Below are 17168 nucleotides of genomic sequence, written 5' to 3'. Positions count from 1 at the left end.
TTGTTCCAGCTTTGGCCACTCGGAGCTCTTTCAGTGGCCCTTGTGTTTCTTTGACACACCCCCATCATTGTGTGTGTGTGTGGTTTTGTTTGAACAATTTCTAGCACTACAAGATCCTCCAGGCTCATCTTGTAGATTTCCTACCCCAGTCCTAGAATCAACCATTTCTCCAAAAAAATTTCTTTTTAATTGGAGAATGGCATTAAAAACAAAGATCTGGGTGTTAGGTGCTTGTTCTATTACTTTGGGTTGTGGAAGGTTCCCCCTTTTACACTCGGAAGTCAGAGCTTTTCTATAATTATTTTTGATTTTTCAGAATGGGGAACTTTGGTCTGTAGTTCCTCTCTGCTCTTGGTGTCTGAACCTCTTCCAGCTCCATTTATGCCCATATTGACTCCTCTGTAAGCAAAACAACCGCGTGACTTGTAGGCGTAAATGCTTCATAGTCATGAGCGGTGGGGTTGAAGGTGGTGGTGGTGGTGGTGAGTGGTGGGTGGTGTTTTCTGTCTTGATTCCAGCACCTTCTTTGCCGATGCACCGTGCTTTGTTGACTCCCTTGTCCTTGGAAGCCCTGGATTCACGTCATGAGGGATGAAGTTAACCATGGCTCTGGAATTCCATCTCTGGATCGTGTGTCATCTCAGAGCATATTATCTTTAACAGAGTCTGGAACATTTCCTTCAACATGTGCCTGACACTTCTGTAATACCTTCCTACCCCCTTTTTTTTATTGTCTCCCGTAAAAAAGTAACCTGGGAAAACACAGTATCCTTTGCAAGCTTGAGCAACTCCACCATATTGGCTCACTGCTGCACAATAAACAACACATTTCAATGTCATGCAGCAAGAACTCATTTAGTCCGTGGTTTGTGGGTGGGTTGTGGCTGATCTAGGTGAACTTGGCTGGTTGGCTCTGTTGATCTCAGCTGGGTTTGCTCACACATCTGAGGGTCAGCAATGAGAGCTGGGCAATCTAGAGAGAATTGGCTGGAGTAGCTCTGGCCTATGCATCTATCATCCTTCTCCTAGTTCCAGCACGCTAGTCCAGCATGTTCTTCCAGTGGCAACAGCAGACGCACCAAAAGGCAAGTGAGAACTGCAAGGCCACTTGACACGTAGTTCCAGAACTAGCAATAGTAAGTTCTGTCTCATTCTGTTGGCCAAAGTGAGCCACGCTGCCTAACTCAGCATCAAGAAGTGGGGGAAATAGCCTCTGTCCTTTTAGTGGAGAGGGAACAGGCAGTCAATATTTCTGAACAATAGTCTACCACATCCCACTCTGTACTTCGCTTTCTGGTTACTTATCAAGGCTAAAAATGGTGTTTCTGGAATCTCTGAATTTTCTACAATAACCATGTGAAAGAACTGCAGAGATTCCAAAAGCTGTGATTGATGACACACTGTTAGGAAGGTGCTGGTGTTCACCAATATCCATGTTCCCACCTCCACCTGAGCACCCACTATTCTATACTTCCCAGCTCTGTTGTATGTAGGTGGCACCATGTGACTAGTTCCAGCCAATGAAAAGAGACTAAAAGTGTTGGGTGTTACCTCTGGGTCAAGAAAATTAAGGGTGGCTGTGCCTTTTCTGTGTGCTCTCTTTCCTCATCTGCTCATTGGATGTAACAAATCTCGTGAAGATCCCCAAGGCCCTCAGGTACAGGAGAGCTATTTGATGGAAAGAGCCTGGGTCCCTGAATGACTATGTGGAGCACAGTGGTCTCCAACCCATGCTATCTTGGACTTCTTTGACAAACTGTTGTCATGTCAAGTCACTGAGATTCAGGATAGTTTGTTATAGCAGTTTGCATATTTTGACTAATATAACCCACCTTCCTGGTGGTCACTAGTGACACCTGTTGACTTCTTTGAGTTAACTCTGTAAACTGTAACTTTTATAAGAATTATGTATCTGAGTGTTCATTTTTGATAAGTGACCTGAAGGTTTACTTAAGACATCCACCTATCATTCCCAGCTCTGACAATATAACTGATTTTGCTTCAGAGAAATCATCCTCTCTCTAATCTTAGCTGATGTGATTCTACGGAAGGTGACCACACTTTCTGGAATCTAGGAGTAGTATATGTAACCCAAGCTGAGCCATGAGGGCCTTGTGTTCCTCCAGCCACAGTGATTGGTTCAGGGGTGCAGAAGTGGGCATGTGACCTAAGTTGGTCCAGATTTAATCTTAAGATGTTGGCTGGGCAGGTTGAAACCCCGAGTGCTTTTACTAGACATTATTAGAGAAGATGATAGATAGTCATGGTAGGGGCAGGCAGCTATCCTGTAATTATAAAAACAGCCAGCCTAAGGAGAAAGTTTATACTAAGGATGGCATAAGCTTGCACTAGAAACGGCAGAACAGAGCAATGGAAAGAGCAGTTCCTTGGCATCATATCAGACACCCGGATCAGGCCTTGCCTGAAGCTGACACTGTTGAATTCTCATTCAAACAAAGGTCAATAAGTAGCTTATATAGTTTAAGTGAATTAGTTGAATCTTCATTACTCATATGCAAACTATTTTCAGTGGATTCAGCCTTTATCACTTTTCTAATCAAGTAAGACAATGTTATTCAGAGAATGCAAAACAGTATCAAAATAATTGATCTTCAGGGATCACTTCTAGTTCTAAAATTTAAAGTTTACAAGGCCTAGTATGAATTCCCAGCACTTAAAGTGTTTACAGTGATCTACACCTAGGAATATCTGTTTATCTTAATAGCCAAGGAAAGTCTAATTATTTGGAGACTTTGGGCAAAAAGATGATGAATATTCCATAAAAGAAATACAGGCCTTCCACACATGGGCAAATCCCCTTCATGGTTCCCATTGCTCTTTTTTTTTTTTTTTTGATGGAGTCTCTCTCTGTCGCCCAGGCTGGGGTGCAGTGGCCGGATCTCAGCTCACTGCAAGCTCTGCCTCCCGGGTTTACACCATTCTCCTGCCTCAGCCTCCAAAGTAGCTGGGACTACAGGCACCCGCCACCTCACCCGGCTAGTTTTTTTGTGCGTGTTTTTTAGTAGAGACGGGGTTTCACCATGTTAGCCAGGATGGTCTCGATCTCCTGACCTCGTGATCCGCCCTGTCTCGGCCTTCCAAAGTGCTGGGATTACAGGCTTGAGCCACCGCGCCCGGCCTCCCATTGCTCTTAACAGGTTTTATACCTGACTGCTATCCACCTATCTGACCTTATCAGCTACACTCCCACCCACTCCCCAACTCACTGAACGTTAAATCCTCCGAGCTCATTTCTGCCCCAGGACCTTTGCACCTGCTATTCTCTTTGCCTAGAATGCACTTGTGCTGACTTCTCCTGGAATCTACTTTAGGTTCTCCTCAGAGAGACCTTCCCTGATCACCCTGCTAAAGAAAGTCTTTCTTCATTGACACTCTTTACAAATTACTGTTTAGTTCCTTCACAGCATTTTTACAGGCACAGTCTCTGGTTCATTTATTCCCTTGTCATCTGGTTCATTTATCCTCTCTTAGATTGAGAGTTCTTCAAGGGCAGGGCCTCTGCCCGTGCTGGTGTCCCTGGTGCTGGAGGCACCTGACACATGGCTGGTACAGAGCAAAAAGTAATCAGTCTGAGGAGTGAAACAGAGGCAGTAGTGGTGGTGGTGGTGGTTGTTGTTGTTGTTGTTGTTTATTTTTTAGACGAGTAGGGAGTAGAAAATACTTGTAGTGTCATGATAAGGTAGGGAATTTCTGGGAGTGTGAGCAATGTGACAGGGAACAGGGAGCAGGGTGCTACTTGGAAACTCTTATCCAGATTTATTCACAGAGACCCCTCCCCTCCCCTCCCCTCCCCTCCCCTCCCCTTCCCTTCCTTTTCTCTCTTTCTTTTTTCTGGAGACACAGTCCCACTGTGTTGCCCAGGCTGCAGTGCAATGGTGCTTTCACAGCTCACTGCAGCCTCAACCTCCCAGACTCAAGTGATGTTCCCACCTCAGCTTCCTAAGTAGTTGATGCCATACCTAGCTAATTTTTTTCATTTTTTAAATTTCTGTAGAGATGAGGTCTCACTGTGTTGTCCAGGCTGTTCTTGAACTCCTGGACTCAAATGATTCTCCCGACCTGACCTCCCAAAGTGCTGGGATTACAGGTGTGAACCATGGCACCTGGCCTCATAGAGTATTTTAAAAAGGAATAAATAGAGAAAGAGAGAGAGAGAGTGTGTGTGTGTGTGTGTGAGAGAGAGAGAGAGAGAGAGAGAGAGAGAGAGAGAGAGAGAGACCAACCAATAGAAAGACAGAGGAAGAGAAAATTCCTCATCCAAAGAAAACAATAGAATGAACATTAGAAGCTTCCTCAGATGCTTCACTTAATTTCTGCTTAACCCCTGGTATTTCAGGGTCTGTGCCCTCCCAGAGCCTTTATTACCCATGGGAACTTCTCCTCAAAGTTGCAATCTGAGAGCATCCACTTGGGGGAACAAAAGGACATCGCAGGCCACTGCAGTTCAGCTTCATCATTACATTTCACTTCCTTTTTATGAGATGGGAATAAAGATAGTTCCCTTAATTTCAGAAGATATGAAAATAATTTTTCTTTGGGCTGTTGGGTAAATGCTGTTAACTCAGATCCATATGCCCCTTCAGGTTTGGGGGGAACTTTCTCAATCAAATGTTGTGATTGAATGCAAACCTCAAAGCAGAAATTCAAAAGAATGAAGCTCAAGGCAGCTATATCTTGTTTCTGTTTTGCTTTAACCGAGAGTTAGAATACGCGATCAAAACCTATCTTTCCCTTCCTTATTCTTCGTTTTCCTTTTTCCAGCAGATAAGAAAAAAAAAAAAAAATAGCGGTGCTTCTTTTATGACTTAATTTTCAGAAGGATAATATCACACGGAGTTGGAGCCTCAGAAAACTGCTCTGGAAATTGATGTGCACACAGCCTGTTCTTGATGAGCTGAAAGAAGCATGAATGTTGAAACGGACCTGAAAAGGCAGTGGTAGGATGGCAAGGGAGACTGTGATATGTTTTTCTTCCATTTCTCCTTTTGAACATTGTAACATTTTCTTATTGTAGATGACCAAACCTCTACAAACCTGGTACCTGGTACCACCATGCTGCCGTTATTACTGTTTAAGTTGTCTCATGTGTCATGTGTCTGGTGTTACTTGTTCTTGGTGTTACTTGTTCATATTTTCTGGTTCATTTGGTTGATTTAAGATTTAATCTGTGTTGTCACGATTTGAGGAGGTTTTGTGTGTGTGTGTGTGAGACAGGGTCTTGCTCTGTCGCACAGGCTGGGGTACAGTGGTACAAGCTCAGCTCATTGCAACCTCTGCCTCCTGGGCTCAGGCCATCCTCACACCTCAGCCTCCTAAGTAGCTGGGACTACAGGTGCGCACCACCACATCTGGCTATTTGTGTGTGTGTGTGTGTGTGTGTGTGTGTTTTTGTAGAGATAGGGTTTCATCATGTTGGCCAGGCTGGTCTCAAATTCCTGGGCTCAAGTGATCTGCCTGCCTCGGCCTCCCCAAAGTGTTGGGATTACACGCGTTAGCCACCACATCCAGCAGAGGAGTTCTTAATTTCTGTTTTTTATGCTGGATACTGGATGGGAAAAGAGGAGGCAGCCACATTTTATGGAGGAGCTGTGGTCCAGCACCAGTAAATATTTACTCCACAAGTGATTTATCCCCTTTCATGCCATGATTAAAGTTTAACTTTCATTGAACAATTGCTCCATTTATATAGATGAAAATAAATAGTTGGGAACATATGTGACAGCTCTTTCACTGGTTTCCCCACAGTCCCCGTGGCCCCCCAGTAACCCATTATGTTCACAACAGTTTTTTTGAAAAAGAAAATCATGCCCCATTCCCTGCTCAACACATTCAATGGCCCCCTTTTGCCCTCAGAATTCAGCCCACACTTCCTATTCAAACTTTGAGAACTTGCAGAGTCTAGCTCTTCAGTGATATCTCCAGTTGAATCTCATTTCTGCTATCTTTGAAGAGAGGGATGGCGGTTTGGGTGCGGGGGCAGAAACTGGGTGTGTTGGTGAGAGGTTAGTCCGGGAAGCAGAGCCACACGGTGGTATGTTTGGAATAAGAACTGCATTACAGGAATCAGATGATACACACCTGTAGGAGAAGCTGGGGAAGAAGGTCTATTGAGGGCAACTGGAGATCACTAACAAGGGCTGGTACAAGTGAATGAGTCAGGAGCTTGCAGGGAAGTCCGAAGCCTGGTGTATTGAGCTGGTGCAGAGACACCAGGAAAGGGGCTGGTCTAGAAGGCTATGGAATGTATTAGTTCTCCATAGTGAGTGCCCCTGTGAGTCTGCAGCTAAGGGCCTGGGGGTGGGCTCGCCATCACTGCTGGTCGGCAGGGTCAGGGGAGAGCTGGATACGGAGCAGGAAAGATGGAGGACAAACTGGGAGCTGCTGGCCCCTCTGTGTCTGGCCACCCCTCACTGCTTCTAACCAATGATGACCTTCAGAGTGTAACGGCTGCTGCTTCCTGTGAGCCTCCCTGGTCTTGCATGACTTCATTTTTGGGCAACTCTAACCTAGAATCACACAGGAAAAGGAGGTCTGGGAAATGTAGTTCCCAGCGTAACCAAGTTGACAACAGAATAATCAGGTAGATGTAGTTTCTGTACTCAAAGAACAGGAAAAAAGAGCAGAGAGGTCTAAAGAGGGTACTGGGGCAGTTTTGCTATGTGATGGGTGATGTCATCGCTCCCTTCATATCTCCACCTCATCTTCAGTAAAATCCACAGCCCTTGGCCATACTGTTTAAGTTGGATTTATTTTTTCCATTTTCCCACTTTCTTCTTCCCTCTTTTCCTCCCTTCTTCCTCCCTCCATCCCTTCCTTCTCCCCTCTTCTCTCCTTCTCTTCCTTCCCTCCCTTCTCCCTTATAGATGTCCGAGGTCTGGTCTGAACTTGGCATGGGGGAGGACAAGGCCTGCAAAGGTGGCCCAAGCACACACAGTTTCCATTTTACTGAAAGGAGATGTGGGTTTCCAATGTTGAGAAATCACAATCTAGCCCAACCCTCTCGTTTCTGTTAACTTTGTCTCCTATCTATGAATGAGGCAATGCAGACGTACAAAAAAACAGGGAAAAAAGGAAAGATTCTGTCTCCCCCCCAGGAAGAAGGTGATGAAAAGGGAGAAGCTAGTGCCTCTGCACCAACTGCACACAACAAGCTTCCAGACTTCCCTGCAAGGATCCCTCCCAGCCCTACTTACTCTTTGTTTCACAGTCAAAAAAGCAGAAGTCCAAAGAGGTAAAGCAGTTTGCTCCAAATCACACAGCACTCATCTTGGCGTAGAAACGGGCCAATTAGGAGTGACCCATCTCTGAAAAGGCCACACTCTCAAAGCCTGTTCTCTAAAGTGCTTACATCTCCCCGAGAGGTCGGAGAGCGTCTTCACCTAAAACAATTTGCATTGATCATTGTGGTCGCAATTTCCATTTCAACATTAAACCGGGGAAGCGAGGCTAATTCTTAAGCTGTTGTTGGCAGAGCTTCTTACGGGGTGGTTGTGTCTTGGTTGAGGCCACCACGGATCAGGGACTGACCTCTGTTTTAGAAACTCAACTCTGCCGTTCACTTGGGTGAAGTCAATTTATTAATTTACCTCTGCAGTGACTGGAATGCTTGTGGATACATTTTTGGGCTCAGGGACTCTAGAAGTCTTTGATCATGGCCCATGGTAAGAAGTACATTATATTTAATACAAAGCAGCGGAACACACACACACACACACACACACACACACACCACACACACCACACATACCTGAAACAAATATTTCACTTAACGATGCTTACAACTGACTGTGTATGACTCACTCCGATGATTTTTATTCCATTCTGTTTCACTTCATTGTGTAAAAATGCTGCTAGCATCCATGTAAATGTATTCCATGACCTACCGATTGGCCTGGAGTCTCAGCATAAAAAACACTAAGCTAGGGCCTCTCTTCTTGCAATCGAAGGATCTCAGAAGGAAGAGAAATTGAATTGAATCATTATAAAGTTGTTGTTATACCTGGAGTCAGAGTGGAGAGTGTGAGAGCAGTTTGAGGATGAATTGAGTAACAGTGTGATGGGTCTGCGTGAGTTATACCTGCTCTCTTGCAGGGCTCACTTTTCTAGAGACTGTCACGCTCAGTTTGCTAAGGAGTGTTCTCTGTTCCCATTTACTGAGTCCTTATAGCGTGCTCAGCGATGGAGAGCAACAGGAAACATGAAAGAGGTCTGACAACAGGGTGGGAATGAGTAGATCGGTGTGAGTGAAGGAAAGCACTCCTCTGCAGAGTCCTGCCCAGGGACAAGCATAATGAAAACCAAGTCGTTTTAAAACCAGCTGGTGTCTGTGATATGGAGGTATGTGGAAGGAAACACCTGTCATCCATGTCATCGTGGTCACAGAGCATGATATAATTTATATGTCAGGAAGAAGACAGCAAGAGGTTTTTTGTTTTTTGCTTTTTTTTTCCCCCACTAGTAAGGGCCATTCAGGTCCTAAACATGGGGGTTCAGGACACCAAACCTCCAGTGTTATCATTACAAGAATATGGGAAGAAGCACTAGTTACTTGGGAGGCTGAGACAGGAGGACTGCTTGAATCCAGAAAATTGAGGCTGCAGTAAGATATGATCATGCCACTACATGCCAGCCTGGGCAACAGAGTAAGACCCTGTTTCTAAAAGAGGGAGAGGGAGAACTAGATGTGCAGATCTCAAAGGCTCCCAGGTGGGATGCTGTGGGGAGAATCTTGTATGGAGGGAAGAGAGAGAGCAGAGGAATGAGAGACTTTTTGTGTTGCATTGGAAAACTCCAGGCAGGATGCAAGCTGTGCATCTCTGTCTGCCTCTGATCAAGTTTGTGTAGATCAGATAATAACTCGCATAGGTGTAGATAATAACTCGCATGGTTGCATACCCATGTTGCCTCGCTGGTCAGCATCACTGTGGAAGAAATCTTGGGCTGGGAAATGGTAGATGGCCTCTCTCTTGATGCCTCAGGTAAGGACAATCAAGGCAGTCTGCTGCACTGTGGCCAAGAAGGTTAGGGATTGGAACAGAAGGTCAGCACCAAATACTTTGCTTTGCTTTTCTTATTTGTAACTCAATAAGCGCATGGGTCAATTACATGTATATACCCATGTAACCACGACTAGCTCAAGATATAAAACGTTTCCAGCCCCCAGGAAGCTCCCTTCTCCCGCTCCTGGTCAATACCCACCCAAGGTAACCCCTGTTCTGATCGTTATCAGCATTGATCAGTTTTGCTTGTTTTTCACTTTCACATTGTTGTGGTCTCAAATAACACGCATTCTTTTGTGTCTGACTTCCTTAACAGTACGTCTGTGTGAACCAAATTGCTGCATGCCATGGTGCTTTAGCATCACTGTGTAGTATTACGCTGTGTGAATATGTTACAATGTATCCATTCGATCACCAATTCCCAGACCACAGACCCGTACTTGTTAGGAACTGGGCTGCACAGCAGGAGGTGAGCTGCAGGTGAGCAAGACAAGCTTCATCTGTATTTACAGCTGCTCGCCATTGCTCATATTACCACCTGAGCTCCATCTCCTGTCAGTGGAGGAATCACATTCTCATCGTGAACTGTGCATGTGAGTGATCTAGGTTGTGTGCTCCTCACGAGAATCTAATGCCTGATGATCTGTCACCGTCTCCCATCACTCCCAGATGGGACCATCTAGTTGCAGGAAAGCAAGCTCAGACTCCCCCTGCTTCTACACTACTGTGAGCTGTATAATTATTTCAGTATATGTTACAATGTAATAATGATAGAAATAAAGTGCACGATAAATGTAATGTGCTTGAATCATCCCGAAACCATCTCCCCAGACTGTGTCCATGAAAGCATTGTCTTCCATGAAACCAGTCCCTGGTGCCAAAAAGGTTGGGGACAACTGCATTAGATTGTTGATGAATATTTGGGTTGTTTCAGTTTGGGCTGAGAATAAAGCTGCTGTGAACATTCATGTACAGGTTTTCTTGGTCTACATAAGCACTCATCTCTGTAGGGTATATATCATGGAGTTAAAATTCCTTGGTCGCGCATTTAGCTTTTGTGGATATTGCGAAACAACTTTCTGAAATGGTCAAACCAATTGACACTCACACCAGGGGCACAGAAGAGCTCCATTTGCATTCTCACCAATATTGGTTTTGCTTGTATTTTTCATTTTAGCCATTCTAACATAAAGCACAGTTATATACATGATGTCAGTAAATCCTCATGACAAACCTATTATTGTTCCTGCTTCCTCATTAAAGAACCACAGATTTGGGGGGTCGAGCCAGTTGCTTAAGCTCTCTCAGCCACTGTATAGTAACGTCGCGATTCAAACTGTGCATATAACACCCTGGGTTGCTGGTCCCTGCTGGATGTGCTGTGCCGTGATCCATTTTCACTCTGTCACCAACCAAGTCAACGTTTAGGCTGAGGTGCTTTGGGATACAATCCCCATGTATTGTATCCTCACATGTAATTATATGTTTTATTAAGTATCACCTTGGAATCTGGGGAACCACCCTTCACCCTGGCTGGTCCATTCAACGCCCTGTACATTGTGTTGATAGAGCTAATTCTCTGTTAAAAGCATACATTTTATCCAAGTGATATCTGTGCCTATTTATTAACTATATACCAATTATATATATGTGTGTGTATATATATAGATATACACACACACAAACATGCTAAGATTTGAATGTGTTCCCTCCAAACTTCAGGTGCTGAAACTTAATGGCCATGTGATCCTATTAAGAGGTAGCGCCTTTTTTTTTTTTTTTGAGACAGAGTCTCACTCTGTCACCCAGGCTGGAATGCAGTGGTGCGATCTCGGCTCACTGCAAGCTCTGCCTCCTGGGTCATGCCATTCTCCCGCCTCAGCCTTCCAAGTAGCTGGGACTACAGGCGCCCGCCACCTCGCCCGGCTAGTTTTTTGTATTTTTAGTAGAGACAGGGTTTCACTGTGTTAGCCAGGATGGTCTTGATCTCCTGACCTCGTGATCTGCCTGCCTCGGCCTCCCAAAGTGCTGGGATTACAGGCATGAGCCACCGCGCCCGGCTGCGAGGTGGCGCCTTTAAGGGGTGATTAGGTCATGAGGGTTCCTTCCCTCATGAATGGGATTAAGGCCCTAATAAAAGAGGCTTCACACAGTCTGGCTTGCACTTCTACCTTCCCCTATGTGAGGACACAGAATTCCTTTCCTCTGGAGGATGCAGTGTTCAAGGCACTGTGTTGGAAGCAAAGACCAGCCCTTGCCAGACAATCGAACCTGCTGGCACCTTGCTCTTCGACTTCCCAGCCTCCAGAACCATGAGAAAATCAATGTCTATTGTTTATAAATTACCCAGTCTCGGGTATCGTGTTATAGCAGCTCAGACTAAGACTCCAGTGGACTAAGAATATCTATATGAAATAGCAAGCTACTTGAACCAGTGACTAACAGTTTTGTTCTCTTCAATGGAGGAAAGCTTTCTAAAGTTGTGGCAGACAGACTGTAGGCTCATGGGTGGCCCCATGATCCCATGTTCTGGTGTCCCTGGCCTTTTGTGGGCCCTTCCCTTTGAGTGTGTGTGGGATCTATGACTGGATTTTAACCAATACAATATGCAAAGGTGATGGGATGTAAAAGATTGTAATAGCCATCTTGAGATGCTTTGGGCCATATTTGGGAGGTTCATGTGGCAAGGAAATTAGTGTACTTCTAGGAGCTAAGGGAAGCCTCTGGCCAACAGTCAACAAAAATCTAACAGCCTAAATCCAATAGACCACAAGAAACTAAATTTTAGCAGCACTCACATCAACTTGGAAGCAGATCCTTCCCCAGTAAGCCTCACATGAAACCACAGCCCTGGCTGACACGTAATTGCAGCCTTGTAAGATCCTGAACAGAGGACCTTGCTAATCTATACCCAGACTCCTGACCTACAGAAACTTTGAGATAATAAATGTGTAGTTTTAAAAAAAAACATGTATTTTTAAATTTTATTTTAATTTCTGTGCAGGATGTGTAGGATTTGTTACATAGGTAACAAATCCTGTGCAGGATTAATATATGTGCAAGATGTGTAGGTTTGTTACATAGGTAAACGTGTGCCATGATGGTTTGCTGCAGCTATCAATCCATCACCTAGGTATTAAGCCCCACATGCATTAGCTATTTTTCCTGGTGCTCTCCCTCCCCCACTCACCCCTGACAGGCCCTGGTGTGTGTTCCTCTCCCTGTATCCATGTGTTCTCATTGTTCAGCTCCCACTTATGAGTGAGAACATGTGGCGTTTGGTTTTCTGTTCCTGTGTTAGTTTGCTGAGGATGATGGCTTTCAGCTCCATCCATGTCCCTGCAAAGACGTGATCTCGTTCATTTTTATGGCTGCATAGTATTCTACGGTGTATTATGTACCACATTTTCTTTATCCAGTCTATCATTGATGGCATCTGGATTGGTTCCATGTTTTTGCTATTGTGAATAGTGCTGCAATAAACATATGTGTGTATGTAGCTTTATAATAAAATGATTCATATTCCTTTGGGTATATACCCAGTAATGAGATTCCTGGGTCAAATGGGATTTCTGGTTCTACATCCTTGAGGAATTGCCACACTGTCTTCCACAACGATTGAACTAATTTACATTCCCACCAACAGAGTAAAAGCGTTCCTACTTCTCCACAGCCTCGCCAGCCTGTGTTGTTCCTTGACTTTTTAATAATCACATTCTGACTGGCATGAGATGGTATCTCATCATGGTTTTGATTTGCATTTCTGTAATGATCAGCGATGTTGAGCTTTTTTTCATGTTTGTTGACTGCAAAAATGTCTTCTTGTTGTTTTAAGCTGTTAAGTGTGTGGTCATATTGTTACAGAGCAATGACTAATATAAAAGCTTTGTCTCTGCATGGAGATAAAGAATGTAATCAAGAAATCTGATCTAGCTGGGCATGGTGGCTCATGCCTGCAATCCCAGCACTTTGGGAGGCCAAAGCAGGAGGATTGCTGGAGACCAGGAGTTTGAGACCATCTTGGGTAACATAGCAAGATCCCCATCTCTCCAAAAAAAAAAAAAAAAAGAAAGAAAAATTAGCTGGGCATGTGGTGTGTACCTGCAGTCCTAGTACTTGGGAGGATGAGGTGGGAGGATTGCTTCAGCCCAGGAGGTCCAGGCTGCAGTGAGCCACGATCATGCCACCACATACTAGCCTGGGCAACAGAGCAAGACCCTGGAAAGAAAGAAAGAAAGAAGGAAAGAAGGAAAGAAAGAAAATAAAGAAAAGAGAGAGAGAGAGAGAGAAAGAAAGAAAAGAAAGAAAGGAAAGAAGGAAAGAAGGAGGGAGGGAGGGAGGGAAGGAGGGAAGGAGGGAGGGAAGGAAGGAAAGGAAGGAAGGAAGGAAGGAAAAGGAAGGGAAGGGAAGGAAGGAAGGAAATCTGATTTGATCAGCTAATAGAGATAGGAAAAATCCTCAGCTAATAGAGATAGAAAAAATCCTAGTGTTTTTTGTACTTTCATATACCACTCGACACAGCACTTCTGACACCAGAAGTGTGGAGATTTCTTCCCATCAGCAACCAGTCAATTATTCAGGGGACACCAACTGGGTATCCTCTAATTCAATTCACTCTGAGCAATTGCAAGTAGTAGGTTGTCACTTAACACTTCTGACCAATCAGCTATAAATTGGGGTTCCCATGATCCCCCTCCTCAAGTTCAATTAATTTGCTAGAATGACTCACAGAACTCAGGAAAACACCGTATCTGTGTTTACTGACTTATTACAAGGGTATTACAAAAGATATAAATGAGCAGCCAAATGGAAGAGATGCATCGGGCAAGTCCTGGGGCTAGGAGCATCTCTGCCCTCTCTGGACATACCACACTACAGGACCTCCATGTGTTCAGCTATATGGAAGCTCTCTGAACCCACTTGGTTTTTCTGCATTTATCTGGAGGCTTCATTCTGTAGGCATGATTGATTAAATCACCAGCCATTAGTAGTCAACTCACCCGTCAGCCCCTCTCTGCTCCTCAGAGGCTAAGGGGTGGAATGAGAAGTCTCAACTCTAGGCTAGATGTGGTGGCTCACACCTGCAATCCCAATACTTTGGGAGGCTGAGGAGGGAGGATGGCTTGAGCCCAGGAATTTGAGACCAGCCTGGGGAACATAGTGAGACCCCATCAACACAAAAAATTAAAAAAAAAAAACAGCTGGGCGTGATGGGGTGGTCCTGTAGTCCTAGCTACTCAGAGGCTAAGGTGGGGGATTGCTTGAGCCTGGGACGTTGAGGCTGCAGTGAGTGGTAATCACACCACTGCACTCCAGCCTGGGCAACAAAGCCAGACCCTATTTTTTTTTTTTTTAGTGTCAACCCTCTAATCATGCCTTCGTTTTGTGGGTAACCAGTCCCATCTTGAAGTTGTCTAGGGACCCTAGCCACCAGTCATCTCATTAACATACAAAAGACACTCTTAACATTTTGGAGGTTCCAAGGATTTTAGGAGCTCTGTGCCGGGAAAAGGAGGAAGACCAAATATATATATGTACACATGAATATTTAATATATACATGAATATTAATATATATGAATATGTAATAAGAACATATATGAATATTTATAAATCACAATATCACATCAGCCAACAGATCTCACCCAGTTTAAGTGCTGGTGACAGACAACCACACCATTTGTAGACGGGAGAAAACTCCCTGGAGAGCCGCTGAAGTCCCGTAACTCATGACCAGCAGATGAAGGCTTTCTGAGCCAAACATCCCATGACATCTGGATTGTAATTCCAGTCTTGGGAAATCGCTTTTTCTCTTGCAATTTGCTAGGTTCTAAGGGGGATCAAAAGAGTCACAAAGACTCCCCAGTGGGCTGTTAGCTGCAGCAACATTTCTTGAGCAAGGGTTCAGCCTGAGAAGCTTCCTGATCACGTGCTCAGCGTCCACATGGATGGGAGCTGGACTGATGGAGTAAGAAAGATCAGTGAGCACAGGGGAGAGGTCAGATGTTGTCAAATACACCGGCCCTGGCTGAGCCCCGGAGAGCCTTTGTCCCCAGCCAATTAGCCCATCTGTATGTGGCATCTATTTGCATAGCACACACTGTTCCCTGCACTTCTGAGGAAGAGGTGAAACAGACATTTCTTTTCAAGACCTCAAGGGTGGAGACGCTTTTGCCTGCAGTTGCCCATGGTTCTTGTTTGTTTAGAAAAATTCAGGCCTGGATGGACAGAGCTATCATTTGTTTGCTTCCTCTCATTTCTATTTAAAGCAGTTTATAAGGAAAGTCCTCCAGAAAAATCCAGCCGGCTCCCCACCCCCACACATGCCTTTTTTGGACTGTGTTAAAGGGAGAGAAAGGTTATTATCCAGAGGGCAGTCAGAGTTCTCTTTCACAAGGTCATGGGTCATGTCATGCCCCTGCTGAAAGCCCATCTCTGGCTTCTCATTGCTGTCAGGACAGAGACCCAGGTCCTTGGTGTGGCCTCCAAGGCCCTGCAGGGTCTGGCCTCTGCCCAGTCTCAGGTGTCATCACACACCCTACTCTTTTGCTGCCCAGCTGTGCTCCTTCTTTGCCGCCCAGGGCCTTTGCCTGGCTGTATGATCCACCTGGAGGCTGTCTGTGACTCCCTTCCGTTCCTCCTTCAGTTCTCGGCTTAAATGTCACCTCCTCAGAGAAGCCCTCCTGGGCCCACAACCAACTGTGGGCTCTTCTAAGACATCTATTAGATCGTTTTGGCTCAGAGCACAATTTTAATAAATTAACCAATTAACCGCCAATGCACCCTCCCCCCTGCAAATATGTTATTCCGTGAAGGTGGAGGGTGTTTACCTGTCCACCACTGTCATCCCGGTACCTCACATACAGTAGGTTTCCAAGAAAAATTTGCTGAATAATTGGTTGATGGACTGAAGAAATCAATGGAGATCAGTTTTTGTTTAATGTGAGTAATTGTTTAATGTGAGACCTTCCTCGGCCCCTGGAGGGCCTGGGAGGAAACCTTTCCTTGTCTTTAGATAATTACCACTTTGGCTTTTGGGTTTATGGTGGCTGGATTATAATTCTTTTTAGGGGACTGATGTCTGGTCAGGTTTGGTGATGCTTATGAGAAAGGTTGTTAGCCTGGCAAGACAGACAGTGACATTTGCTGGTTATAGGGACAGGAAGCAGGGCTTCAGGGCTGGAGCAGTTCCAATCCCCAATTAAGTCTTCCATGCTCTAACACTGGCCCCAAGAATGTGATTCTCTGGAGGAGAGCATTCTAGACGCGACATGGCCAGGATTCCAGGACGTTTTGTGGTCTCCTGCCAAGTTTCATGCCCAGTTCTTTCCAGAAACAATTGTGAGCAGTGGGGGCCCCAGGAATGTGTGTCGGTGTCTTCGAGCCCAGGCATAGGGTCCATCAGGCCTGACTGCACCAAGGGCAAGGAGGACTTCATGCATTCCAGCCCCACTGAGCCCTTATCGTGTGTCCTGTGATCTCATCTAGCACTTACAATAATCTTTACAATAGTTGATTACCCTCATATTATAAAGGAGACAACTGGGAGTCAGAGTGAAATCACTTAGTCTAAGATCATTCGAGTACTATTAGAGGCGAGATTCAAATTGAGGCCTTCCGTATTTTAATGTCCATCCTCTTTCCTTTCAACTGTATCACAATGCCTGAAATTATTCCAACTGAACAAAGTCAGCCTGAATGATTCCTAGAGTTAACCTGCTGCTCCTAACACATCACACACACACACACACACACACACACACACACACACACACAAAACTAGCAATCCTGTTGTATGAAATTCCTTTAAGAAAAGCAAACCCCACTATTTTATAATCAAGCATATGGTTTAAAATTCAGACACTGCTGGCTGGGTGTGGTGATTCACACCTGTAATCCCAGCAGTTTGAGAGGCCAAGGCAGGCAGATCACTTGAGGCCAGGAGTTCGAGGCCAGCCTGGCCAACATGGTGAAACTCTATCTCTATTAAAAAATACAAAAATTAGCTGGGCATGGTGGCACATGCCTATAATCCCAGCTACTCGGGAGGCCGAGGCAGGAGAAGCACTTGAACCCAGGAGGTGGAGGTTGAGGTTGCAGGGTGCCGAGATCGCACCACTGCACTCCAGCGTAGGTGACAGAGCAAGAC

The 17168-nt window shown here is 45.1% G+C and overlaps 1 long non-coding RNA gene across 2 annotated transcripts in view; it reads left to right on the top strand.

Moving 5' to 3' along the window:
* LOC126929569 (uncharacterized) overlaps positions 1–10326 on the top strand; it is a 32219-nt gene extending 21893 nt beyond the window's left edge. The window contains exon 4 of one of the 2 annotated variants that reach the window (XR_007717225.1): positions 4838–10326. This is a non-coding gene — a long non-coding RNA (uncharacterized LOC126929569). Of the gene's footprint in view, positions 1–518; positions 1170–4837 lie in introns of those variants that run through there. The other variant, XR_007717226.1, reaches the window with a different exon arrangement.
* Positions 10327–17168: the final 6842 nt, after the last annotated feature.

Source organism: Macaca thibetana, chromosome 10 (assembly GCF_024542745.1).
Source record: "Macaca thibetana thibetana isolate TM-01 chromosome 10, ASM2454274v1, whole genome shotgun sequence".
Classification (NCBI taxonomy): Eukaryota; Metazoa; Chordata; class Mammalia; order Primates; family Cercopithecidae; genus Macaca; species Macaca thibetana.
This window is presented reverse-complemented; position numbering and strand designations above follow the sequence as displayed.